The following is a 24,663-nucleotide window of genomic DNA, read 5'->3' on the forward strand; positions in this document are numbered from 1 at the left end:
GCCAACTCCGGGTATAGGAAGCGGCGCCTGCAGCACACTGCACACCAAAGGAGCGCACCCCTGGGCGCTACTTTCTTTTTCTTTTGCATTTTCGCATGGTATTTGTATTTTCACACTTCAGTGAAGCTCTGCACTGTTCTCCTCTTCGGAATTCTGGTCAAGAGAAGAGGCCGGGTCATTATTCAGGCCCAGGGCCTAGCTTTGCCCAGTTAACTATTCCTTATGTTTTTTCTACTATGGAGCAGCCTCAGTCGGGTGTGTCACTCATTGTAGACTCAGCACCTGGTCAGCCTGAGCTGGAAACCACCTTGAGTCCCGTTGATCGTCCACCACCTCCTTTATTGTCAGCTATGAGGAATAGCGATGGTTCTACATCTGATGTTGGAGTTAGTTCTCAGTCCTTGATGTCTTCTCAACAGCATCCTGAGGATTCCTGGAAATCTTGTTTTATAAAACTTGCCGTAATAACTCTTGAGGATGAATGGAAAACGATCACATTTTTAGAGAAAACTGTAAAAAGACTGGATGACTTTAACATTTCTGCTGACTTCGTTAAAGGTCAACTTGCAGTTGTTCAATTTACTACTATTGAGCATGATGTTAAAACTGAAGCTTTGGAGCTTCAGAATTCATATTTTCAGGATTGTAAAATTACTGTTGTTAAAGTTAGTGCTTTGATTCATAGGCATTTGAAATGTTTGAGGATAGATCTTGGATACTTAATCTGCATATTCTTAATTTTTCTCAGACTCCCCTTATCTCTCCCACTGAGCTGATGAAGAAATATTTAAAGGAAGGGTTTGTTCTCTCTGAGGACTCTTTTCCATCTTTCCTTAAAGCTTATTATTTACTCTTCAGGGCAAAGGATGACTCTGGAAGAAGAGAATCTCTCTCTCTTCTATTAATAGTCTTAACATTACAAATTTTTTGGAACAGTCCTCTGAAGAGATTAAGGAAAGGGCTACCTTACCGGTGTTATGTTCTTCTGAACTGTAAAACAATTTAATTTTTTGGTTATTTTTTTAGCAATCATAATTATTTCTTTATGGGCCATTAAGTATGGATCTTCTCTGATGTATGCAAGCAAACTCAAGCTAGAAGGAAAGTGTTTCTTCAATTCAGAGTTATTATTCTAAAGTTGGAGGGTTCTTTTTCTCTTTGATATCCAGCTAATGCAAAGTTCTTCTTTGTGGTCAAAATTATATCTTTTATGAACCTTGCCAGTTGAAAGATGTTAGATAATAGAACTGTATACCCTCCTACTTCTACTCCCTGAGCTATTTGGTTAGTAGATGAATTTTAAACTGATAGTAGCTTTTTTGTTGCGCAGGAGGTGGACCCTTGGGCAGAGGTGGGGTTGATGCTATCCGTAGGGGAGGCCCTACGGGTCTCCACCATAGGTAGGTGGAGCTGGCTGACTGACAGAGGCTGGCTGGAGCTTCGCCAATACCAGCCCTCGTTCCCCGCGGGTTGAGCCCTTGGGTGCCGGGGCTGGCTGGAGTTAGGTGGGCCTCCATCCGAGGTCTTTTGGGAGATGATAAGGAAGTCAGCTAGGGGCCAGCAATAGTGGAAATCGAGAATCTGTACTGGACGAGGCGGAGTCCCGGAGACCCGGGCACCAAAAGAAACGAGAGTCAGACAGGGGGCGCTCGGGTAAAAGCAGGCTGAAGCCTGAAAGGCCATGTCCAGGGTTGAGACTGTAGAGGCGTTGTAGAACAGGCTGAAGTCAGGGCAGGCGGCAAGCAAGGAGCAGTGGCAAGGCAAGGCAGAGGTCTGGTCCAGGAGATTATCAGTAGCGTGGTCAGGCAAAGAAGAGGTCAGGACTAGGAGATGATCAGTAGCATAGTCAGGCAAAGCAGAGGTCAGAACTAGGAGATGATCAGTAGCATAGTCAGGCAAAGCAGAGGTCAGGACTAGGAGATGATCAGTAGCGTGGTCAGGCAAAGGAAAGGTCGGGTCCAGGAGAAGATGAATGACGAGGTCAGGCAAAGCAGAGGTCGGGTCCAGGAGAAGATGAATGGCATGGTCAGACAAAGCAGAGGTCGGGTCCAGGAGAAGATGAATGGCGTGGTCAGGCAAAGCAGAGGTCGGGTCCAGCAGAAGATCAGTCCGTAAATCTAGTAGAGTAAGACAAAGCACAGGAACTAGTAGTAAACGAAACCAGGATCAGGAACAAGGAAGGAACAGGAACCAGGAACACGAGGCAACGAAGTACACATCCAGGGTGGAGACCTGTTGCAAAGGCGACTAACAGGAGCTGGGCCCGGCCTTATATACCAGAGCCCAGTTACATCATCATCCGGGGCCGCAGGTTGGATTCCCGCCGTGGCTCCTTTAAAAGGAAAAGAGATGCGTGCGCGCCTAGGGAGGAGTGCGGGACGGCGGCGTCTCTCCGTGGACCACACAGGGAGGCCTGCCGCGGAACACAGATGTCTGCCGTGGAGACAGGAGCACTGGGGATGGCTCAAGGTCGGAGATGGTGGCCCACCGCCACGAGGGACGTGGAGCCAGACGCTGGAACAGGCAGAAGAGGGTAAGAGGTCCTGGCTGTGGGCTTGCCATGGCCAGCACACGCAACATTTTTGAACTGTGTTTTCTTGTTTTATTCTTTTCGTTTGTATTTGCCTTTTGGTCCTCCTTCGACTTAATTTGTGAATTTATGCTGTATAATTTCCAAATGTTGCTTTCCATTACAATAATGTGTCAGACAGTAATCACATATTTTCTGTAAAGCATGAACGCTTGGATTTCAATTTTGGAAAATTATAAATAATGAGTTAAAAAAAATAAAAGAAGGGAAAGGTTGACTTGAAAGGAAATGCCAGAATACACAATTGGAATCAGATAAAGTATTGTATAAGGTGTATTTGAAAATATAATATGAGGAAATTCTAACAGCTAAAAAGGCATATTATTCTAATAGGATATTTCATGCTTCAAATTTGTCATGAGAATTGTTTAAAATTGTTAATAGCTTTTTTGATATCATCTTTGGAAACTAAAAGCTTAACAGGAACTATAACTGTGAGAAACATTTTTTTTAACGGAAAAATTGGTTGCTATTAAATCTAAGATTGTTACCACACTGGAAGGAGATCTGAAAGCAGTATCAGATTCCGCACAAATTAGGTTATGAAGTGAATTTCAATTTGTGTCTGAGGAAGACTTGAGAACTGTTTTACAAGGTTTAAATCCTACTGCTTCAAATTTTGATCCATGTCCATCACACTTGATTAAAGGATTAGGAGTAGAAGTGGCGAGTTGGTTGACATTGATTGTGAATACTTCCCTAAGGGCTAATGTTATGCTGGTTAGGATGAAGGAAACTGTAATAAGGCCATTACTGAACACATCTTTGTTGGATTTGGAGGATTTGACTAATTATAGACCAATATCAAATCTTCCATTTTTATTCAAAGTGATTGTGTTTGTGGACTCTGTATATTATTTAGACCACTATTAAGCAGGTTTTAGACATAATCATAATACTGAGATAGTAATAATGGCTTTTATGAATGATATGTGAAAACAATTAGATGGGCGTTTGTTGGCATTATTAATTTTATTATACCTTGGTGCAACATTTGACACAGTTGATTACAGCATCCTGTTAGAAAGGTTAGGAGACCTGAGACTAATAAGTACAGTTCTTAAGTAATATAATTCATTTTTAGAAGAACAGTCGGAGAGTTATTTTAGGGGAGTTTATGTCATCACCATGTAAAATTGATTGTGGTGTCCCACAAGGATCCAGCTTATCTCCATTGCTATTTATTCTATATATGAAACCATTTGCTGATTTATTGAATTTATGTTTTTAATTTTTACATTTATGAGGATGACATTCAACTTTTTATCCCACTAAATCTGGAGGTAAATGATCAAGAAAACTGGATTAACAAGGGTTTAGATTTGATCCATTGCAGGATGTCATAAAGGCCTAGATTATTCATTTTGCAATATTACATCACAAGAAGGTTTGTGGGGTGGGGTGGGTTCTGGGAGGCAATTTTAAATGAACAGTCATACATACAAAGTCAAGCTAGGTAGAGAGAACAAGGTACAAATCTACTCTTCTTTCACCCTTCATCCCTCCAAATCACATTAAATCTTCACTGATGGTAACTGTGCTGTTTGTATGTATGACTGTGCATGTTAAACTGCCCCCTAAGACCCAACTCACCCCACAAACCTCACCCCAAGGTTATAATGCCCCCTTTCTCAGTGGCATAAAAAGTTCAAAAATCAGTGGGCCTCCATGAGCGCTCTCTTTCTCTCTATCCCCCTCTCAAAATGGGATTTGCAATAAATCCTGTTTTGGCCGTAACGCACAGCTATTGCAGGCATAATGCCCTGAATAAAAGGTGTAGTTATTTCTGATGTTAAATCCCGCGATAGTGTGTGTTATGTTATTACACGCAATGTTAACCAGACCTCATTTCCATTTACTCCTCCCACTTGATAAAATTTTCAAATTTGCATACGCAAATGCGTTATGGCATTATCGTGAGCGTTAGGGCCCTAACACCTGCGATAATATAGTAACATAGTAATGACGGCAGAAAAAGACCAAAATGGTCCATCCAGTCTGCCCAGCAAGCTTCCAAGGCAGTAAATGCCACTCTGTGCAAATTACCCTGACGTTTCTGTTAAGGGTAATAACTGCCATTCTGTGCAGGTTACTCCCATGATTGTGTTAAGGGTAGTAACTGCCACTCCGTGCAGGCTACCCCCAAGCTTTTTCATTCATTCTGTCCTCTAGCCTTTAGGGATCCACAGTGCTTATGCCATGCCCCTTGGAATCCTTCACAGTATTAGTCTTCACCACTTCCTCCAGAAGGGCATTCCATAACTGGAATATAGTTATACTGGGCTACAAATTATTGAGGATCTACTATCTTCCTGGTAAAGAAATCATCAAACAACAAGAAGAACGGGATAACACTGTATTTGATAATCTTACAGACTTCTTGGAGAAATCCTTTGAGGCTAAGATTGAAGCTAGAGCAACTTTGTTTGTGACTTTTATTCAGGCCTCCGACAAGGATAATATATTAAGATTATCCTTCAGAAAACAACAACATTTGTTTTATGGTTTTCAGGTGAGAGTGTTTCTTGACATTACTAAAAAGACACAAGAAAAAAGGAAACTTTTTCTTCTAATGAAAAATGAGATGCTCTCTCATGGAGCCAAATTTTTCTTGAGATTTCCCTGTAGATGCGTTCTGATACATCAAAATGATAGATATATTTTTTCAGATCCTCAACAACTACGTCTATACCTGGACTTACACTCTTAATTGTCCCCATGAGGCGCTGGGCAATGGAATAAATTGTTGCACGACAAGATGAAACTGCCAATTCTTTTTTTTGTTTTCTTATGAACCGCTTTTTATATGGTTCTCCCCTTATTCCTATAATATGTAACTAATCATGTTTTTCCTATGCCTAGATTTGGAGATAATACTACTCTTGTTCCATTTGAACTAATTTAATTTGTTATGTTTAGATTTGGAGAAAATATTACTCCGTTTATGTATTTCTAGTTTTTTTCCTCATAAATACTGTTGTCATTGTATTGATAATGAAAATCTAATAAAAATAAAATTAAAAAAAAAATTATTGAGGAAGAGCTGGGTAGGAAGGAAGGGAGAAGGTGTGGCATTATATATAAAAAACAATATTAAAGTAATAGCATTGCTGGGCTTATGAGGTAAAGAGGAGGCACTGTGGGTTAATCTGGAAAAAGGGAATGGAACATTTATTTATATTGGTATAATATATAGATCTCCATCACAGATAGAAGAAATGAATAGAGATTTAATGGAGGATATTCACAAAATTGCTATGAAAGGGGAGGTGCTATTACTAGGTGATTTCAATCTGCTGAATACTAATTAGGATATCCCAGTTACAATGTCTTCTAGAAGGAGGGAGATTCAGGTTTTTCTTCAAGGAAAACTGTTCTGTCAGTTAGTAACAGAACTGACAGAGGAGGGGTTATACTGGACCTACTATTTACCAGCAGGGACAGTATCTCTCATGTTGTAGTGGATGATCATCTGGGATCCAGTGAACACTGGATGATGTGGCCAGGGCAGTCGAAAGCACTAGGCGAGTTAGGCCTGGGTGCCGACTATTAGTGGACGCCGCTGCCATTGCCGCTCGTGAACTAATGAGGCAGGGTAAGGCAGCTGCTTCAGGCAAAAAGTGCCCCTTCAAAATTCTGCCCAGCCTCTACCTCACCCTGCCTTCTCCCCATTGCGCCACCCTCCCGACCTCCCCAAGACTCATGAAAAACCCTGGTGGGGCTTTTTGTAAAGCATTTTGATAAATGACCCCCAAAATTTGCTTTTCTTAAAACCCTGTAATTTTTGATGAGGAATTGTCGATGATTGCTTAAAAATGAGTCAGAGATATGAAAGGGGATGTATAATAATCCTTCCAGCACTTTGAAGGATTCACCCATTTCTATCTAGAGTTGCTTTAGAATTAGTTATGCAAGCATTCATTATATCTAGAATTAACTACTATAATAGATTTTTGTTAGGCTTCCCTAAGAACCAAATAAATTCTGCCATATATTTCAGCTTGTTCAAAAGACTGTAGTTTGGGTTATTAAGGGAGTGAGGAAATTTGTATCTAGAACCCGTTTTGAGGGACTTGTCATAGTTACCTGTCCAGATGAGCATTCAATTTAAGGTATTAATTTTATTTTTTTCACATTTTACATAATCTTGCCCCTAAATAGTTGAGATCTTAAATATCAAAATATGTGCCAAATCATCATCTATGCTCTGGACTGGAGGGTGTATTTGCAGTGTACTCAGTAAAGAGGGCCCAATTGACTCGTACAAGGAATAGTGTCTTTTTTTTTAGGGGCCAACTTTATGGAAAGAACTTCCAAGAGAATTACATTTTGCTTTGACTCTTGGTTTAAACAACTATTAAAACTTACTTGTTTTTACAAGTTTATTCAGTTTAAATTTAGTATGAGATTTCTAGTGACACTGTACTTAAAAGAAGGGAAGTTAGGTGTTGTGGGTGGATGTGGTATTATGCTTTTGTTTTTATCTGGGGATTTGATTTAGGTTTTTTAATTAATGATGGGATGGGTGGGGAATTGTTTTTATTGTAAGGTTTCTTTGGAAACTATTTTTTTGTAAGTCACCTCAGATGTAATTTATGGTAAAGAGGTGGATAAATAAATATGAAGATGATATATTAACTGACAAAATAGCAGGGGGCAGGCAACAGCATCTCATGTTTACCATCAGCATTTTCTCAATCATCTATTGGGGCTTGAGTCACTCTGAAGCAAGGGACTCAGTGCGTGTTGGAAACTGGCTCTAAGGCTGTCAGACTCACTTGAGATTCAAACTTTTGGTGCCATATATTGTTCGAGGTGGTTATATGCTGATTATCTGGCTATAGCTATGCCCCATCCCAGAGAGACTCGACTACATGGTAAGAACAAGATCAGTAAGCTTCTTTATTATTTCCCAGGATGCCCTCTGCTGCCCCATAACCTTAAAAAACAACTTTAATAACATGCCTTTAACTGAATTTTATACATTCAACATTGTACACATATCATAAATTGTAAATAACATTATTAATTTCAACAGTACCTTTCAATCAAAGAAAATCTCAACTTTACAATTCTTGCACTTTGGTAACATGGGCATATACAGTCACTTGTGAGTGAATGGCCATACTCATGGGCATTTGCTTTCATTGCATGACAAATTATAATGGGTAGTGAGCAGAAAAAGCTAAGTTGTTATCCCTACTCATTTACAGTTGGGTAAGCAGAGCAGCAGAGGGAATACTGAGAGCAAGGGTAAGTAAGTCCAGATTTTTATTTCTGAGCTCTAAGGACGAGGCTGCTTTTCATCTCAACTGAAAGTGTCCAGTTAGTGAGAAATCTGTGTGTGTACAAATTAGGCTTTCAAATTGCCTGTGGTATGTACATCTGTACTGTGTCATCCTACTTAAACTGCTTTAAATGCTCCTTTCATCTTCTGAGTGAAAATGGAATGCAGAGCTCTGGGTGTGTTCTCTCTGAAGCTGATGTCATCAGGAAATTATTACTGGGCCATGACTTCTCTATTGTCCCATAGCATCCAGAAGGAGCATATCCTGAGCTTCAGATTCCATTTCTTCTGTATAGTAACTGAGCATGTACAACATAATTGTTTCCAGTAGACGGAGCAGTTAAGAGTTGACAGTGACAGAGCCTTTGGGAGCTACTGGGATGCTGTTGCTGGTTTTGGTCTTAATAGCAAGTTGGCTGGAAAGAGTTACTTGAGTTCTCTCTGAATCTCCTTTCTGTGTATATCTTCTTGGAAGGTATGTGCTTTTATGGGAATTTTATTGACTTTTTTTTTTTCATCTTGGTCCTCACATACCTTTCCCTAACACAAGTTTGAAATGCATTTCATTTAAAATCTAAAGTCAACAGAATAGATCAGTTTGAAACCCTAAGGAGATGCAGAATGTATGTATTGCACTAGAATTTTACCACACTATTGTTCTATGCCTTAAGAATGCCACAAGGTAAAAATCCTGAATATCTTGATTATGGTATATTATATTGTAGGGATGTGAATCGTGTCCTCGATCGTCTTAACGATCGATTTCGGCTGGGAGGGGGAGGGAATCGTATTGTTGCCGTTTTGGGGGGGTAAAATATCGTGAAAAATCGTGAAAAATCGTGAAAAATCGAAAAATCGCAAAACCGGCACATTAAAACCCCCTAAAACCCACCCCCGACCCTTTAAATTAAATCCCCCACCCTCCCGAACCCCCCCCAAATGACTTAAATAACCTGCGGGTCCAGCGGCGGTCCGGAACGGCAGCGGTCCGGAACGGGCTCCTGCTCCTGAATCTTGTTGTCTTCAGCCGGCGCCATTTTCCAAAATGGCGCCGAAAAATGGCGGCGGCCATAGACGAACACGATTGGACGGCAGGAGGTCCTTCCGGACCCCCGCTGGACTTTTGGCAAGTCTCGTGGGGGTCAGGAGGCCCCCCACAAGCTGGCCAAAAGTTCCTGGAGGTCCAGCGGGGGTCAGGGAGCGATTTCCCGCCGCGAATCGTTTTCGTACGGAAAATGGCGCCGGCCATACGCGTATGGCCGCCGCCATTTTTCGGCGCCATTTTGGAAAATGGCGCCGGCTGAAGACAACAAGATTCAGGAGCAGGAGCCCGTTCCGGACCGCTGCCGTTCCGGACCGCCGCTGGACCCGCAGGTTATTTAAGTCATTTGGGGGGGGTTCGGGAGGGTGGGGGATTTAATTTAAAGGGTCGGGGGTGGGTTTTAGGGGGTTTTAGTGTGCCAGCTCACGATTCTAACGATTTATAACGATAAATCGTTAGAATCTCTATTGTATTGTGTTCCATAACGGTTTAAGACGATATTAAAATTATCGGACGATAATTTTAATCGTCCTAAAACGATTCACATCCCTATTATATTGTACTCAATAAAATCTTTGCATGATTACATTTCCTGGGGTGAGAAGTTTGTATTCTAGGCTTTCCTTTTTCCATGTCCTGAGCAAAACTCATCTGTAGCTGTGTGAATTTTTTTTTGATGAGTGTGAGTAGTGGCATGTAAAGCCAGCATAGTGAGCATGGGTTAGGATGTGATAATGGGGTACATTTTAAAAAACAGCGCGCGCACGTACTTTTGTTCACGCACCAGGCACAAACAAAAGTACGCTGGATTTTATAAGATACGTGCGTAGCCGTGCGTATCTTATAAAATCCGGGGTCGGCGCACGCAAGGGGGTGCATATTTGTGCAACTTGCGCACTGCCTGTTCCCTCCGGCCCGCGTTCCCTCCGGCCCGCGATCCCTCCGGCCGCGATCCCGGGCACAGCAGCAAATGGCCGCTGTGCCTGGAGGCTCCGGCCACACCCCACCCTGCCCCCAGACCTCCCACGCCCCACCCCTTTTTTAGAGCCCCGGGATATACATGCATCCCGGGGCTTGTGCGCGTCGCCAGGCCTATGCAAAATAGGCTCGGCGCACGCAGGAGCGGGTTTTCGCGGTTACGCACGTAATATACGCCTGTAACCCTTTTAAAATCCGCCCCTAAGTGCACTTTACTTGAGTAAATGGCTTTTGAAAATTGTTACGATAGTATGTTACATTTATGCATGTAACTCCTTTGAAAATTTCCTCCTTAGGATTTAGGGTAGCCCAGGCTTCTCAGTTTTTCCCTGGACAGGTTTGTGTAAGATGAGAGACAGCAGTGATTTGTAGTGCATCAGGGTGAAGTTGACCAGTGAATGTCTTGAAAGAAGTCCCAGTCCAGATGAAAATGCTTAAAAGTTTTGCAGCTTTGCCAAGGAAATTGGAGGAAACCCCCAGTAAATCTGAAAGCTGCAGGTTTCCCTATGAATATCACTTCCCACGGTGTCACTCAGCAGGAAACTAATTCCTGGATACAACATGTTAGGCCACAGAAGAGGAAGTAATGTTCTAGTAAGGAAGCTAATTTGAAGTACTTGTGCAGTACTTCAAATTACAGAAAAGACAGAAACACACAGGCCAATATTCAAAGCCACTTAGCTGGATAACTCACATAGTTAAATGGCAAAATTTAAATATCCATTGCTCATTATCTGGCTAAAGTTTAGCTTACTAAGTAAGGGGTATTTTGGGGGCATTCTATGGCAAGGTTGAGCTAGTAGAATAACTAAACTTATTCAGCTAACTCAAGAAGTGGATGATAGCAAGTTTAAAGTTATTTAGCTACGTGTGGCCAGATAATATTAGCCTTATCTGGCTATATTCCAAAAAATATAGCTGATTAAGGCTATATTCAAAACAATATAGCTGGTTAAGTGGTGCTGCTGATTTAAAAATTAAAATAAAAAGCTCACAGGCCAAGTGACCCAGTCACTGCCCCCCGCCCAAGCTCAAAAGCATGGGCCATGCTGGCTCGAGCCTTCAGCACCCCACCCAATCTCCTCTAATACAACTTAAACTTCCAAAAGTTGGATAGAACAAGGATCGGCCTCCCCCCTCGTACCCTGGTTCACTATAAATTAAATAAAATATAATCTACCTTATAAATGGGCTCTGACCGACGGCCCACAAATGCGCAGTAGAGAGCAGGTCTACCGCGCATGCGCGGGCGAGCACATCGGTCAGAACGGAGCGTGCCCGAAAAAAAAAATGGCGATGGGTACTTAGGAGCAGGAGCGGCGGCGGCTAGGAGCAGGAGCGGGAGGAGCAGTAGCGGTGGCGGCGGCGATTCGCGCGAGGGAGGGAGGGACACCCCCCGTCTTAACGGCTAGTATAAATATAAATTAAAAGAAAATATCCCTACAGGACAATTTCTTAGATTAAGAAAGTTATGCTCCTCAACTACAGAACACATGTTGAAAGCTGCGCGCGCATGTTAGAAAATCTGGCGTAGATTTGTGCGCGCGCAAGGGGTGCACACTTGTGCACCTTGTGTGCGCCGAGACCTAGGGGAGCCCCAATGGCTTTCCCCATTCCCTTCGCTCCCACCTTCCCCTTCCTTCCCCTATCTATCCCGCCCCCTAGCCCTACCTAAATCCCCCCTACCTTTGTTGTCTTAGTTATGCCTGCCTCTGGCTGGCGTAACTTGCGCACGCCAGCCAGCTGCCGGCGTGTGATTCTCTGGCATGGCCACCGTGCCAGAGGCCTCAGTCCCGCCCCCGGACCAGCGCCCAGCCCACGCCCCGCCCCTTTTTCAAAGATGTTAGAAAATCTGGCCCAGAATGTCTGGGTGCATAACTAAGAAAACATTTGGTGACTGAGTTAAGTCTCACAAGTCTGGCTTGCCAAAACCTTTTACTCTCATTGGTATAAAAATTGTGGTGTGCTAGAAATTTTTGTTTGGTGAGCTCTGAGTATTTTTGTATAAGAAAAAGAAGGCCAGAAACACACAGTAACCTTCATTAGCAGGAAGCTAATGCCCAGAGAGAGATGGTAGTCCATGATCGATAAATAGACCTTAGCATTAAGTGGGTGTTAGAGGCTTTTCAATATTACCTTCTGGAGCATAGAGCTATGCATTCAGGAGAAACAAAATATGAAATAACAACACAATTTCCTATTTTGATTCATTTCATTCTCAAAATGAAACAATTGAAAATCCAATGAAATTTTATTGGTTTTCATGTTTTGTTTTGAAAACAAACAAAAAAATCATCGTTGGGCCTAGGCCCAGGTCCGACTTAGGAGCCGCAGCCTAGGCATGAGCATGAAACCATGGCCTCGGCTGAGACTCACAAAATGTTGCTGGCGCCGGGAAATTTCCTGCTTCCATTTGCCTGATCCTTTGGGGATCCAATGTCATAGCCCAGATGCAGGCTGGAAGCAGGCGTAACTTTGCGCGCACCGGTCCGGCTGCCGCGCTCCATGTTCCGGTCCGGGGGCTGGTCCAGGGGCTGCTGTCATGCCCCTGGGCCGGAACCACACCCCCGGACACGCCCCCGAAATGCCACGTCACTCCCGGGATGCCCCCCGACACGCCCCTCCATGCAAGCCCCGGTATCTTACGCGTGTACCCCTTTGAAAATCTACCCCAAAGCTATCACCACACAATTTGACCAAACATTTACTAGGGAATCTTAACATGAAACTTGTACCCAGAAAGTCCCTCCTTCTCTCTTGGGTGGCTCAAGAGAAATCAGGGCAAATCTGAACTCCAGAACCTATGAAAAGAACATTAATATTTTTAAAGAAACTTTTCATAATGAAACTGAGATTGGATTTCAAAAAGAAAGAAACCAATAAAGTAGCTCTTTCAGAAATTTCTAAATTTGAAGTCTCTAAGAAAGTGGTAAGATCTAAAATCTCCCAGAAGGCAAGAAATAGATTTTATTTAAAGCTGGAACTGTTTCTGAAGAAATCTTCAAAACTTCCAAGAAGTACACCTTAAAGTTACTCTAGTGGGTTCACTAACCACCCTAGGAAAATTGAGAAATCTTAAGTTTAAATGATGTGATCTATTCTCCAAGAATTTCACCCTCCTCTGGAAACTACCTCGCTCTTTAATTATCACAGTCTGAACAGATTTTAAGGAGGACACATCTTGCTCTAATGAGAAAAATCTCTGCTGGGAGAAATTTTACAAAGTTTCACAAGCAGTAATTTGTGTCTCTAGGCAATTAGAAACAACATCAACTTTTGTGGAACAGTTAACACAAGCCAGACCATAAGGTCATTGTAATCAATGGAGGCTTGGGAGGAATCAAAATTGCCATGGAGGGTCAAACAAGACTCACTACCAAACTCCTCAGATGACTCAGGCAGAACCATAGATGACAAACAATGACAACCATAACAGACCTGGCAGCTCCCTTCAATCTAGCGTTCACTATGACATCTTCAGCTAGTGGCACTGCCACCTCCTGGGTAAGGTCACACTGTGTTAGCAGTAGACAAACTTTGAGGAGGTTGAGGGAAACCTTTTCTCCAGCTGAATGTAGCTCTCCTCCACTAGAACTGTCAATGGGGATTCCCCCTTCCAAGATCACAGGAGCCTTGAACTCAGGAATGAAACACTGTTCAGAAGGCAAAGCATGCTCCAAAGGGTAAGCCCAAACTTTGCTCTTCTATTTAGGAGGCATAATGTAAAAGGAAATCTTTCAAGCAGACAAAGGTAACCAACAGCTGGTCCGTGGTTGATTCATGCCACCATCTTGTCCCCTATATGATTGTCAACTAGGGGTGTGCATTCGTTGCCTACGAATTGGGAATCCGCAAAGTATAGGGCCCTATTTGTTGTATTTGTGGGGAAGCAAAACGTATCGCGATTCCCCACGAATACAATGAATCTTTGCCAAATTATTCAGCCGCCTAAAGGAGCCAATTTAAACAAACCCCCCACCCTCCTGACCCCCCAAGACTTACCAAAACTCCCTGGTGGTCCAGCGGGGGGTCCGGGAGACATCCCCTGCACTCACACTGTCAGCTGCCGGTTTCAAAATGGCGCTGATAGCCTTTGACCTACTATGTCACAGGGGCTACCGGTGCCATTGGTCAGCCCCTGTCACATGGCCATCGGCGCCATCTTGTGCTCCAACCATGTGACAGGGGCTGACCAATGGCACCGGTAGCCCCTGTGACATAGTAAGGGCAAAGGATATCGGCGCCATTTTGATTACTGGCAGCCGACGGGCCGAGTGCAGGAGATCGCTCCTGGACCCCTGCTGGACCACCAGGGAGTTTTGGTAAGGCTTGGGGGGGTCAGGAAAGTGGGGGGTTGTAGATAATTTAATTTTAGTGGGGAAATGAATGGGAATTAATGTATAAACGTATCGGGGGGCCCCCTTGCCGAATGCAACGTATCTGCCCCCCGACGAATACGAATCCTGAATGCAACGTATGGCGTCCCTCTGCACATCCCTATTGTCAACTTTACATTCTAATCCCTCAGCAGTATCACTCACAAAGATATTGAAAAGAACCGGTCCAGAGCCAATTCTTGAGGAACAACAGTTATCACTCTTCACTCTTCAGTGTAGGTTCCAGTTACCATTGCTTGCTGATTTCTGAGGCCTAAACTTGTTGTATCCAGGATGAGGTGGGGGAGGGAAGGTTACAATGGATGGCTAATGTGGGCTAACTTATAGTAATCAAGGAAGTAAGAAGGGGAGGTGGAGGCTGGTCCCATAACCCTTCAACTTTAGGTATCTAAATTGTGTTAGAGGAGTTGGTTGGGGGGGGGGGGGGGGCTGAAAGCTCATCTGGTAGGTGAAGGTATGATAACAGAGACAAGGATGAGATGCATTCAGGGAGAGTGAAGATGGCTGGATAAGAGGAAGAAAATTTTGAAGCTCAAGAGAAGTGGGCAGAGAAGAAAGCAGAATGGCAGGTGAGGGAAAGAATGAAGAACATGTGTGTGGGATTGTGAGCTTAGCTCCTGAAACAGCATGTCAGGGGTTAACTCTAACTTCCCTTTTCCCGGGCATACCCTGGAAGCAGCAGGATTGTGTAAGCTTCAGCCTGCCACTAACTGAGACAGGAAATCTGTCTGACAAAACACTTGCATCAGACATGCCTGCACCAGGAATAGATCTCAAACTGTAGCAGCCCCGAAACTGCTCTCTGCCTACTTCCTCTTGCACTAAGTCAGCTAGTTCAACACATCTTAAACTGCTTCAATGTCCAGTCTTATAACTTTTCCCCTCCCGGCCTGCCAGCTTACGCGTAGTCAGCATAAAGGCCAGGAAGGACATTTATGGTATGACGCTGTAACTTCCAATGAATGATGTATGTATTTGCAAGGACCCAATGATGTTGTGACAAATCTTCATGCCATGCTATGCTATGGAATTACGTACAATAAAAGGGGCCCCAGGGAAGGAGGAGGAGAGGTGACCTTCCCGGGGACACGCTTCACCACGAATCCTGTCTGATGTGTCTTCCTTGATGCAACACATGTGTTGCGGTCTCCACCACTTCCCCCTTGCTAGCTGTGTTCAGGGCTCACCTCCGAGGCCGGGAACGCCGCCTCCGTGGCTCTGCTGAGCATTCAGGGCGCCCGCCATTGCTGGGCCGTCTCGCTGCCGCCCCGCGTGCACGCGAGGACGCGCGTTATGGACGTATGCGCACCGGAAGCCTGACCCCGCCTGAGCCAGTCACGCCACGCCCCAAGCCCGATATAACCGGCGTCCCTCAGTCCTCTCATTGCCTTGCAACGAGGGTCGCTACAGTGTGTAGTTCTTAGTTGCACTTCCATTGTTCTGCCTCAGCTACCGACCTCTGCTTGTTCCTGACTGCTTCTACCTGCCGCCAGCCACCGACCTCTGCTTGTTCCTGACTCTGCTTCTGCCTGCCACCAGCCACCGACCCCTGCTCGTTCCTGACTCGACCGCTGCCTGCCTCAGTCCACGGCTTCTCTGCCGCAGCTGCTACGCTCCTGTCCTCCGGACAGTGCCTCCTGCAGGCCTGGACTGGAACTACTGCTAGACTGTCTTGGGTCCTGATACCTTCTACTTCCTGCCAGGCTCTGGCCTACTCGCTGCTGGCTCCCATCTTGCACCCTGCAAGTTCCAGTCAAGACATTACTGACTCTGATCCTGCTTCCGCTTGCTCTGTGCTCCCTGGCCTATTGGCTCTTGCTACTGGACTCTGTGCTTTCCCTTGCCCGGGCCTTCCTAGAGAGACTATCACTGTGCAGAAGTCCCAAGGGACAGGGACCCTACGGGCTCCTCCTGGGGGGTCCTGGTTCCCGGGTGAAGAGCTTAGCTGCACTCCCAAGTCCCAAGGTTCTGGGACCCTACGGGCTCCTCCTGGGGGGTTCCCAGTTCCCGGGTGAAGACCCCTACGTGTGTCTCCTAAGTCCCAAGGCTCCAGGACCCTACGGGCTCCTCCTGGGGGGTTCCTGGTTCCTGGGCGAAGACCTGTGCTTGTGGCTCCGCCTCCCAAGCTACTCTACCCAGGGTGGTTCGGCTCAAGGGTTCACTCTCGAACCGCAGTTCCCAGACTGCAACAGATTGCAAGGCCATGGACTCGGCGGAGTCCCCCAGCTTGCAGGCGATCCCTGGGATGGCGCACCACCTGCAACAGCAGCAACTCTGCATTGACACACTTGCTGCCACCGTGGATCAACTGGCCTCCCGCCTAGAGGCTTCTACTCGCCAAAGGTCACCTGTATCTGGCACCGCACCCAATACCCAGTTGCCAGCTCCCAGCAGGTATGCGGGAGACAGTAAGACCTGCCGCGGGTTCCTGAACCAATGCCAAGTACGGTTCACCTTGTTACCCCACCAGTTTCCCACAGAGGCAAGTAAAGTGGCATACATTTTTTCTCTACTGGATGGCAGGGCCCTAGAATGGCATCACCTTTGTGGGAACGCTCAGACCCTCTGCTACAGGACCTCCAGGAGTTCCTCCTCCAGTTCCGTCTGGCGTTCGATGACCCTGCGCGGCGGTCTACAGCCACCTCCGAGCTTCTGCATCTCTGACAGGGCACACGCCCTGTGGCTGAGTACATCATCCACTTCAGGACTTTGGCTATGGAGCTGGATTGGCAAGATGACTGTTTAAAAGGAATTTTTCTTGAGGGTCTGGCTGGCCGGATTAAAGATGAACTGGCGGGGCGAGAGATTCCTAAGGAGTTAAACGACCTAATGGATATTGCAGGCAAGGTCGACCGCCGGCTCCAACAGCGTGATAGAGACTCGGTCTAGTAGCAGGAGTCAGTCATGTGTCTCCTGCAGGCCTTCTCAGCAGAGGCGTTCCCCTGCAGTTAACTCAACCCCCGAGCCCATGCAGCTGGGCAGGTCACCACTTACTTCAGACGAAAGGAGCCGTCGACGCTCGTTAGGCCTCTGCCAATACTGCGGTGGTAAAGGACACTACCTGTCGTCTTGCACCGAGCGTCCGGGAAACGGTCGTGCCTAGGTTATACCGAGGAGCTACACCTAGGCGCTACCGGTTCCGCTCCTCTTTGCACTCTGCCAGTAACCCTCAAGTACCCCGGTGGGGAGGTCCAGATCCGGGCCTTTATTGATTCAGGGGCCGAGGGGAACTTCATTGTGGCAGACCTGGTGAGCCAATTGGGTTTGCCCACCGAGCGTAAGAACCCCCCCTTACGCATTTCCTCTATACGAGGGACTTTGTTAGCTGGACATATCTCCTGCTCTACGAAGCCCGTAACCCTACAGATGGGGCTATTCCACACTGAGGAGATTTCTCTACTCGTCCTGGAGAGAGCCGTGCATCCCTTAGTGTTGGGACTGCCCTGGCTTCGCCAACACTCACCCGTCATCAAATGGGATGACTTCCAGTTAGTTAGTTGGGGTCCTGCCTGCTTTGACCGGTGCTTGAAACTTCCTCATCCTCCCAGCACTCTGCATCTCTGCTCCACGCCCCTTTTGCCCAAAGCCTATCAAGGATATCAGGACGTCTTTTCCAAAGAGATGGCAGAGATTCTTTCGGAACATAGGCCCTTCGACTGTCCCATTGATCTGGTTCCTGGCTCTACGCCGCCTCGCGGCCGGGTATATCCCCTCTCTCTCCCAGAGACCTAAGCGATGTCACAATACATCTCGGAGAACCTAGCCAAAGGATTCATTCGTCCGTCCCGCTCCCCGGCAGGAGCGGGGTTCTTCTTTGTGGGCAAGAAGGATGGGTCACTACGACCATGCATTGACTACCGTGGTCTCAACGCTATTACTAAGCGGAACCGCTACCCGCTGCGACTCATCCCTGAACTATTGGACCGTCTTCAAGGTGCCCGCATCTTTACCAAGCTGGACCTGAGAGGGGCTTATAACCTCGTACGCATCCAACCGGGAGACGAATGGAAGATGGCGTTCAACACACGTGATGGGCATTACGAATATCTCGTAATGCCCTTTGGACTTTGTAATGCCCCCGCCGTCTTCCAGCACCTCATGAATGAGGTCCTCCGAGAGATGCTTCACTCCCATGTGATTGTCTATTTGGACGACGTCCTTATTTTCTGTAAAGATTTGAACTCCCACTGTCAACATGTCTGTCAGGTCCTTCAGGCGCTTCGAGAGAATCACCTATTCGCTAAGCTGGAGAAGTGTGTGTTTGAGGCGGACTCTCTACCCTTCTTGGGATATATTATATCTGCTACCGGTTTTCGCATGGACCCGGAGAAGGTAGCCGCCATTACTAAATGGCCTCAACCCTCAGGTCTTAAAGCCCTCCAGCGCTTCCTGGGGTTTGCGAACTTTTACAGACATTTTATTCCCAGATACTCTCACCGTGTGGCTCCCCTTACCGCCTTGACCCGGAAAGGGGCGGATGTCAAGTATTGGCCTGAGACGGCCATCAAGGCCTTCTCTGATCTCAAGGAAGCCTTTCTCTCAGAGGTCTGTCTCCGCCACCCAGATCCGGCGCGGCCATTCATCGTGGAGGTCGATGCGTCCAGCATCGCTGTAGGAGCTGTTCTCAGCCAGCACTCTGACTCTGGGCAACTCGTTCCGTGCTCATATAACTCCCGGAAGTTCTCACCCGCAGAGATCAATTATTCCATAGGGGATAAGGAGCTGCTGGCAATCAAGCTCGCCCTCGAAGAATGGCGGCAGTGGCTCGAGGGCTCCTTACATACAACCACCGTTTACACGGATCATAAAACCCTGGAGTTTCTGACTCAGGCTCAATGACTGAACCCCCGTCAGGCACGATGGGCCCTGTTTTTCAGTCGATTTGATTTCATCGTGCAATATTGTCCAGCGGCTAAGAACATCCGGGCTGACGCCCTGTCTCGGGCCACCTGTGCCGAAGAGGAGGTTGACTCTCCGCAGTTCATACTGGATCCCTCCAAGATTCGGCTCTCTGCTCTGACCACCGTCTCGCAGGACCGCACAGCGCTCTCTCGCCGGGACCGGCTGACAGCACTACGATGGGCCCATGATTCCTTGTTTGGAGGACATGCCGGACGTGACAGGACGTTGGAACTGATTAACCGGTACTACTGGTGGCCTACCATTCGGCGTGATGTCGCCTCTTATGTGGCTTCTTGCCCCACCTGCGCTCGCCAGAAGCCCAGCCCTGGTTCTCCTTTTGGCCTGTTACACCCGCTTCCGGTCCCGACCGAGCCGTGGACCCATATAGCCACGGACTTTATCGTGGACCTGCCTCCCTCTCAAGGACATACGGTTGTATGGGTCACGGTTGACCGTTTTTCCAAGATGGTCCACATGGTTCCGCTACCCAAGCTTCCCACTGCACCAGAATTGGCCCTCCTGTTCACCCAACACATGTTCAGGCTCCATGGCCTTCCACAGGACATAGTTTCTGACAGAGGTTCACAATTTGTGGCTCGCTACTGGAGAGCCCTCTGCAAGTGTTTCCAAGTGAAGCTTAGCTTTTCTACGGCATTCCATCCACAAAGCAACGGACAGACTGAAAGAATGAACCGGACACTTAAGGCTTATCTAAGGGCCTTCATTAATGAAAGACAGGATAACTGGGCCGAGCTTATCCCCTGGGCTGAATTTGCCTATAACAACCAAGTTCATGCTGCCACGGGCAAATCTCCATTCCATCTCGTATATGGAAAACCCCTACGACCACAACTTCCGCTAGAGGCCCCCAGTGCCTCTCCCGCTGCTCAGGTTACAGCCCAGCAACTCCAGGCCTTGTGGCATGCAACCCGAAAACAGATCCTACAGGCCAATGCCAGGGCCAAATGGACGGCCGATCGCCATCGTCGACCCGCACCAGTATTCCAGCCAGGAGACAAAGTCTGGCTCAGCACCCGAAACTTGCACCTCCGTCTACCTTCACGACGATTCGCACCGAAGTTCTGCGGTCCCGAGTGGCTGAGCGAATTGGGCTGGTATCTTACCGACTTCGGTTACCCTCTTCGTTTAAGGTACACAATGTCTTCCATGCCTCCTTACTCAAACCAGTGGTTCTTTCCCGGTATCATCCTGCACCTCCGGATCCTGTTACCACCACCTCCGGATCCTGTTACCACCACCAACGTACCAGGTACGGGACGTCTTGGACATTCGATTTCATAATCGCCGATGGGAGTACTTGCTAGCATGCGAAGGATGTGGTGACGAGGATAACACCTGGGAACCCAGCCGGAATATCTTGAATAAGGATCTCCTGCGTCAGTTTCACCAAGATCATCCTGAAAAACCCGGTCCTCTCAAGAGGGGCCGTAAAGGGGGGGGTACTGTTGCGGTCTCCACCGCTTCCCCCTTGCTAGCTGTGTTCAGGGCTCACCTCCGAGGCCGGGAACGCCACCTCTGCGGCTCTGCTGAGCATTCAGGGCACCCGCCATTGCTGGGCCATCTCGCTGCCGCCCCGCGCGCACGCGGGGACGCGCGTTATGGACGTACGCGCACCGGAAGCCTGACCCCGCCTGAGCCAGTCACGCCACGCCCCAAGCCCGATATAACCGGCGTCCCTCAGTCCTCTCATTGCCTTGCAACGAGGGTCGCTACAGTGTGTAGTTCTTAGTTGCACTTCCGTTGTTCTGCCTCAGCTACCGACCTCTGCTTGTTCCTGACTCTGCTTCTGCCTGCCGCCAGCCACCGACCTCTGCTCGTTCCTGACTCTGCTTCTGCCTGCCGCCAGCCACCGACCTCTGCTCGTTCCTGACTCTGCTTCTGCCTGCCGCCAGCCACCGACCCCTGCTCGTTCCTGACTCGACTGCTGCCTGCCTCAGTCCACGGCTTCTCTGCCGCAGCTGCTACGCTCCTGTCCTCCGGACAGTGCCTCCTGCAGGCCTGGACTGGAACTACTGCCAGACTGTCTTGGGTCCTGATACCTTCTACTTCCTGCCAGGCTCTGGCCTACTTGCTGCTGGCTCCCATCTTGCACCCTGCAAGTTCCAGTCAAGACATTACTGACTCTGATCCTGCTTCCGCTTGCACTGTGCTCCCTGGCCTATTGGCTCTTGCTACTGGACTCTGTGCTTTCCCTTGCCCGGGCCTTCCTAGAGAGACTATCACTGTGCAGAAGTCCCAAGGGACTGGGACCCTACGGGCTCCTCCTGGGGGGTCCTGGTTCCCGGGTGAAGAGCTTAGCTGCACTCCCAAGTCCCAAGGTTCTGGGACCCTACGGGCTCCTCCTGGGGTGTTCCCAGTTCCCGGGTGAAGACCCCTATGTGTGTCTCCTAAGTCCCAAGGCTCCAGGACCCTACGGGCTCCTCCTGGGGGGTTCCTGGTTCCTGGGTGAAGACCTGTGCTTGTGGCTCCGCCTCCCGAGCTACTCTGCCCAGGGTTGTTCGGCTCAAGGGTCCACTCTCGAACCGCAGCTCCCAGACTGCAACAACATGTGGACAGTAGACTTGATATTAGTAGAAGGAATGGCCTCCAGAACTGAACACAGTATTCAGGATGGGATCTTACTAGCAAACTATATAATTTATTTATTTTATTTATTTTGAATTCTTATATACCGACATTCCTGTAAAGTATACAGATCATACCGGTTTACAGTGTAACAGAACTGTCGCGGGGGCGATTACATGGAACATAAAACATTAGAACATCGGAAAACATTGAACGTAGCACATTAGAGTATCAGAACATTAGGAACATTTGGAACAGCTGAAAACATTATAAACTGAATGCAGGCTAGACTATAAGACATCCATGCCGTAAGATAGAGTAAAAGACATTAGACTAGATGCTTGGATTCAGGGGAGTAGCAGGGGGAGTAAAGGGAAGTGACAGTAGAGTGAGGGATAAGTCGGGCGGCAATGATCAAAAGGTGGGAATGAGTGGGTGGCAGTAGCAGAGGAAAAAGGCATCCCGATGAGGCCTAGGGGACTGTGTCGAGAGTGAGGTGTGATCACTTTATCCTCGCACCTTGGACCATGTCGTTCGAGAGGCATCAAAGTGAGCTTGAGTTTCGGGGAAAGCCTGCATGAAGAGCCACGTCTTTAGGTATTTCTTGAAGGTTTGGTGACTAGGTTCTTGCCGTAGATCTGGCGGAAGCGTATTCCATAGGGTAGGCCCTGCTGTTGATAGTGCACGTTTTCTTAGTGATGATTTGGCAGGGGGGGGCATACAGGGAGCCTTTGTAAGCTTTCCTGACTGGTCTGTCTGAAGTGTGTAAACGGAATTGATTACTGAGCTTGAGAGGGGCGATATTGTGGATGTCCTTGTGGATCATCATGAGAACTTTGAAGGAAATCCTGAATTTGACAGGTAACCAGTGAAGTGACTGAAGTATGGGAGTGATATGGTTTCTTTTATTTGAGTTGGTGAGAATCCTGGCGGATTCTCACCAACTCAATATTACATCTTTTCTCCTGCAGACGATAACTCTACTTATGCATCCAAGCATACTGTTAGCTTTCCACAAGTTGTTTTATTACATTGACTGCTCACCTTCAGGTTATTTGAGGTGATTACTGTAGAACTCTTTCATGTTTAATAGTTTCCAATTCTTGATCTAATTGATAGCTAATGGATTTTTGCATCCTAAATGCATGATTTTATACATGAAGATGGTTTTTCAAACCCTTGACCATACTTTCCAGTTTTCTCAAGATGCTTTTCATTTTTTTCACCCCTTCTTGCATGTCTACTCTGTTACAGTTTTTTGTATCGCCTGCTGAAAAGCATGTTTCCCTCAAAGATATTGAAAAGAGCCGGTCCAAGCATTTAACCCTATGGTACCTCACAGGTTATTTTGCTTTCACCATAGTGAACTCCATTTACCACCACTCTCTGTGCCTTGCCACAAATATGTTTCTTACTCAATTTACAGCTTTTGGCCTACTCCCACATGAGATATACATTTTTTAGGAAAATTGCCCCCTATAAATTGTTTCCTCATTTCCATAAAATTTCCATACATTTCCTTTAGAACATTTTAATATGAAAATGTTCTTGATGCTCTAAATATATTTGTGATCTAATTGGGTATGCTATTTGACCTATATTTTTATAAAACAGCCACATTATATTAAGTTCCCAAGCTGTATCTTCAAGGTTTTCAAGTAGCCAAGTAATTGAACTTAAATATTTCATTAGGGAAGAAAATCAATAAAGACATTGCACATAAGTTAGCTGGCAAATACATACATACGTTACACCAGTTTTCAAAGCAGTCCGCTTTGAAAAATATCCCAGCAAAACTACATGCACACAATTACACCTGCTATTTATTGTGCATAGTTTTGCAAAAAGAATTTACCTGCATATATTTTAAAAAGTATGCATATAAGATCTAACTCCACCCTGACTCCACCCTCTGGAATGCTTCTCCCTTGTGGGTGTAAAAGTATGCACATTTAGGAGGTAATTTTCAAATGGATTTATGCAAGTAAATAGACTTTACCTGTGTAAATGAACTTTTGAAAATCGCTACATTTACATGCAACTCCTTTGAAAATTCACTTTGCAGTGCGCATGCATATAGTTTTATGCATATCAGTCGTGCAATTTTCTAAAGGGCCATTTCGGTGAGTAAAACAATATTTAACTACTTAAGTCCCTTTAAAAATTACCCTCCCTATGTATTTCAAGTTCTTTAAAAAGTCTCAACATATTGCCTGATGGGCTAGCGATACACACAGCCACTCAAGGTCCCAATATTTGGTCTGTTGGTAATCCACTTACAAATACTTAGTTAAGATGTTTCTAGCATTTTTCCATATATTAATAAAAGTTGATGCCAAAGACTAAGGGGAGAATTTATCAAACTTTTGTCCAGTTGCTCTGGTTTTTCATTCACATTTTCCCAATAAAATATGCTGGAATATTTACATTGATAAAGTATTCTTTGGTGCAAAATGTAATAAATCTGGCCTTAAGGGTTGTAAGGCAGCAAAAAAAAAGAAGCATAAAACATGTCTACAAAATGTTGTACTTTTACTGACCCAATGCACAGATAATTTTGGTAACCTTGAAGAACAAAAAAAATGGCAGCCCTATTTCAAAAGAACCAAGAGTGAGGCAACTGTGATGAAAGCCTTACAGAAGACCACCCTAGGATAGACTGGAATGCTACAATCTCCCCCTCCCTACTCCCCGACAGCTGACCTCCAACATTCAAGCAAATCTTTTATTCATAATGTTTACAGAACTTTTTTCCCTAATAACTTTAACATGTTTAATTGGCAAGAGAGGTTTTTGATCATTTCTCACGTGCTGAGAACACTGCACATAATCCTTCCATTAGACAGGCCTGTGATGAGAAGTTTAAAGAAGTGGGGGAAAA

At 46.3% G+C, this 24,663-nt stretch overlaps 1 protein-coding gene across 1 annotated transcript in view; it reads right to left on the reverse strand.

The window, feature by feature from the left end:
- Window positions 1-24,663, reverse strand: part of LOC115088060 (cytosolic 5'-nucleotidase 1A-like) — an 84,446-nt gene that overhangs the window by 33,273 nt on the left and 26,510 nt on the right. The window lies entirely within an intron of this gene.

Source organism: Rhinatrema bivittatum, chromosome 3, assembly GCF_901001135.1.
Source record: "Rhinatrema bivittatum chromosome 3, aRhiBiv1.1, whole genome shotgun sequence".
NCBI classification, from domain to species: domain Eukaryota; kingdom Metazoa; phylum Chordata; class Amphibia; order Gymnophiona; family Rhinatrematidae; genus Rhinatrema; species Rhinatrema bivittatum.